Source organism: Rhipicephalus microplus, chromosome X (assembly GCF_043290135.1).
Source record: "Rhipicephalus microplus isolate Deutch F79 chromosome X, USDA_Rmic, whole genome shotgun sequence".
NCBI classification, from domain to species: Eukaryota; Metazoa; Arthropoda; class Arachnida; order Ixodida; family Ixodidae; genus Rhipicephalus; species Rhipicephalus microplus.
The window spans coordinates 104,398,891-104,403,563 of record NC_134710.1 but is presented as its reverse complement, the minus strand read 5'-3'; positions in this window follow the sequence as shown (position 1 = coordinate 104,403,563).

Below are 4,673 nucleotides of genomic sequence, written 5' to 3'. Positions count from 1 at the left end.
TCTCTCCAGACGCAAGACTATCGTCTTTCGACGACATTTGCGGTGTAACATGCAGATTTGGAAACATTTTTTTTCTAAGAAATTATGAGGAAGATTATAATAATAATAATCAGTCAGCAGTACACTCACAATGATAGTGTACAGATTACATAGATTACGTGCATGCACTGCACACATAAAACGTATGAAATAGGTCGGTCTGAAGGTGTGCCATTTTCAGTAACCGAAGATAGAGAACACCCTTTGATGCACTGAATTATGAAGCCTCAAGCCGTAACAAATGAAGGGACTAATTCAGGCTTTGTACAAAAGGCTTCTCTCATTAGACAAGCATATTAGTGCTATGTATTTCAACAGAAGTGCGGATAGATGGACGGACGGACGGGCCTACCGACGGATGGGCCTACCGACGGACGGACACAGATTTACGGATGAACGGGCAGATGGCCGGCACAGGTGCTCATGTATTGTGCTGTCGTATACTTTATGCACACATAAAGTCGCTTTTTTACACAGATATGTTCTTGTTTTTGCAAGTGTTCAGTTTCAGTTTTGATCTAATGGAGCATAACGGTCAACAAGGCTTGGCTATGCAGTTTGGCCTTTAGGAGCTCCTCCCTTAAAGCTTTCAAGCTCACGAAGTGCGCGTGACTTACTTTCTTCCATCGTGTCATATCTCCCACTGCTTAGCTCTCAGCGCTTTCGTCGCGACGAGATGAGAGAAAAAGCCTTTACAGCATGCGACACATATTTATAATACTGCTCGTAGCGGATGGATGCACAAACGTTTTGCGATGGTCGATTAGTGAGGAAATAGGCTCGTTTAATAAAGCAATTTTACGGCTACGCATAAAGGTGTTGCAGGGCCCCTCTAACATCCACTAACATAGCACAGTTCAAGGGCATCTACAATTTTGACTTTATCGAAATGCGACCACCGCAGCTGGATCGAAACCCCGGCTTTCAAATCAGCAGTCTAGCACCGTAACTACTGTACCAATGAGGCGGATAGCCATAATTAACTGATATTGCAACTATTAATAACGTAGAACTCACCCACTGTTGTGATCAGTTTTATGCGAGGCGTCTCACACAGCAGCAGAAGGCGTTAGCTGCCGCGAGGAAAGAATGGAGAAAGCTGGCACCCTATTCGTACCGTATGCACCAAGCGCCTCAATACACAATAGCAGACTCAAGTATGATCCAAGTAAAACGACGTAGTGCCACTTGATTTGCATTTGCAGACAATTTACAACTTGAAGTGTTATTTTGAGTGACCCTTGAAGCATGCGCAACAAGATGTTTGATGGAGACCATGACTGCGTGCTGAAGTTGCTTTTGCGCAGAAATGATTGATTGATTTGTGGAGTTTAACGTTCCAAAACAACCATATGATTATTAGAGACGCGGTGGTGGAGAGCTTCAGAAATTTTGACCACCTGGGGTTCTTTAACATGAACCCAAATCACGTTTTGCGAAGTATACAAATGTGCTTGTGAGAATAATGCTGGATTTCAGCTTAATGTCGTATTTTCGTATGTTTTGAGTGTGCTTTCTATAGCTTTCTTGTTATAAACATGTACAGCTCTCTTGTTTCATCTCTGCCTCTCTACTGCACCTGCTGCAGTAGTGAAATAGATGGCCAGTTGACAGGTGGAGAGTTTAGCCCAGCCAATTATCATTCGCCGCCATCTCTCCTCTCAGTTCTGATTCGAAGTGTGTAACTTGTGTTCAGCAATAAGCCGGAAAATGAAAAGAAACTCAAATAAGTTTGTCTCAACGAACTATTGGGTGATATGTAACATTTACTCATTCTGCGATGTGTTCAGACGTCATTTTATGATTACAGCACTACTTACGTTCCCCTCCAAGTTCGAGAGGGTCATTCTACCTTTCTTCACTGGTGCCGCCACTTCAACCTAGTAAACCAACAAAAATGAAAGGGAAAATACTTTTAGGACTATTTACATCAAGAACAAAAAAGCGGGAGGAAACGCGCACGTGCACATGTTTTAGCTAAGGGGGGCGACCTACATTAGGGGTGGACCAAGTTTTACTGCAGCGCCCTTCCTCTCACCTCACATTAGTCCAGTCCATAAAAACAAAAAATATAATGGTCTAATCGATGCATGAAAAATTAAAATTTAGGGACAACATGCATCTCACAACGCCTCATCGACAATAAGCAATTTGCGCAATCAATAAATCACGATTTCTTGCAGGTGAATGTGGGTGAAGCTGACACAATGCTTGCCTCTCTTTGTAAGTGTCAACACTGGAGAAAACTATTGTGCAGTATTTAATTTTAGGCAAACATTAAGAAATGGTACCTATACAAGCGTTGAATCTGATGGCGCTCAACTGGCCATGGTGGCCACATTTCACTCGGAGTAAAAATAAAAAGTGCCTTTTCATTTGGTTAAAAACCTTAAGTAATCAAAGAAAATCACAGCATATCCACGAAGTGAATGATGATGAGTGGGGCGAAGCGTCCATCAGCCTGTCCCTGCTTCCGTCCGTACATTCGTTCTTGCTTCCGTCCGTCCGCGCGACCATCCGTGCGTCCATCTATGCGCCCGTCCATCTGTCCATCCGTCCGTGCGTACACCTAGTGAACGCTCCAAGTACCGCCACCTCGCATCTCGCATCCGCTGTGGCACATACCCGCTCTGCGCGTCCATCCATCCATCCATACGTCTGCTAGACCATCCGTGCGTCCGTCCGTGCGTTTATCTAGTGAACACTCCAAGTACCGCCATCTCCCATCTCGCATCCCGGTGGCTACGTACGACAACGATGGAGGATGGACAGACCCGCACCTTCAAGAGCTTCGCCCCTAAAATGAATCCGAAGCCTTTCCGCTCTCCATGCCTCATGATATAATGATTCATCATCGACATCAGCCCGACTACACCTACTGCAGGAGAAATGCCTCTCCCATGTTCCACCAGTCAACTTGGTCCTATGCTATGCTGCTGCCACTTTATACCCGCAAACTTCCTAATCTCACATGCCCACCTGCTTTCTGTCTTCCCCTCACCCACTTGCCTTTTCTTGGAATTCAGTCTGTGGTACTTAATGACCAGCGGTTATTTTGCTTTCGCGCTGCGTGCCCTGCCCATGACCATTTCTTCTTCTTCATTTGGACTATAATGTCAACACCCGTTTTTTTCCTGATTCCCCGTGCTTTCTTCGTGTCCCTTGAATAACACCTATCATTTTTTTTACATTGCTCGATGCGTCGTCCTCAACTTAAATTCAACCCTCTTTGTAATCCTCCAGGTATCTGCTCCGCAATTAAGTACTTGTAAGGTGCAGCTGTTATATACCTTCCTGTTGAGGAATAGTGGCAATCTACCATTCAACAGTGAAATAGGCTTGCCGATTGTGATCCACCCCATCCTTATTCTTCTAGTTATCTCGCTATGGTGATTCAGCTCTACGGTTGCTACCTGTCCTAAGTAGACGTACTTCTTTACAACTTCAAGCGCGCTGCTACTTAACTCGAAGCGCTGTCCTCTTCCGAGGTTGTTGTACATTAGTTTCGTTTCCTTCAGACTAATTTCAAGAACTACCTTCCTGATCTTTTTTTCTAATTCAGTAATCACGAATTGAGATTCGTTCCCTGAGTTACTCAGTAATGCAATGTCATCAGTGAAGTGCAGGTTACTAAGGTACTCTCCATTAACCCGTGTCTATAACTCTCTTCCAATTCTAGGCCTCTGAAAATCTCCTCTAAGCACGCGCTAAATAGCACTGGGGAGATCGTGTCTGCTTGTCTTACAACCTTCTATATTGGTATTACGTTGCTTTTTTTATGGAGCACCATAGTGGCAGTTCATCATCCGCAATATGCTTCGTCGACGCCCTGATTCAGCTGTGTCTGCATGACTGCTGATATCTTTATGAACTGAACTGAATCATATATATATATATATATATATATATATATATATATATATATATATATATATATATTGTGGTAGGGTGTATTTTGAGCATTTTTCTATCACCTGATTGATAGCATGAATGTGATCGATTGTTGAGTACTGTACGAAATCCTCCTTGATTCTTTGGTTGATGATATAATTCTAATTCTGTTAGCAGAATCAATTCTAATTCTGTTATATGTCTTAATTCTCTTATCAATTACCCTTGTAAGTAGCTTGTACACAATGGAGAGCAAGCTGATCGGCCTGTAATTCTTTATGTTCTTGTCGTCCCCTTTCTAAAGGATTAGGATGATGTTATCATTCTTCCATGTCGCTTCAAATCCAGAATTTTTTAGTATTTTGGGCCGAGACCCCTGCAAGCTGCTCGTTTTGTACGGCTACTCTTTTCGCCTGCGTGCTCATTCCAAGATTTACGGCCCACTCAGGCACTCATTTACGCATATTGTGCGTTGAAAGTAGCAACGTGAAAGTAAAGCGGTCATGGCGGAGGTTAAGAAAGCTAGAACACAAAGTCTGTGCCATGTGCAACCACAACGATAGCTGTGTTCGCGTGTTTTCTCCTGCACTACTGCGCCTTCAGCCGCTGACTTCATGTGAATCTGAGGTGACAGATTAGAGACCGTAAAAAGTATCAAAGGACTCTTGTGTGGGGCAGACTGGGCGAAGCTCTTCGATAGCTAGGGGTGTAGTGGTATACCCACATATAGTGGCTGAGACAAA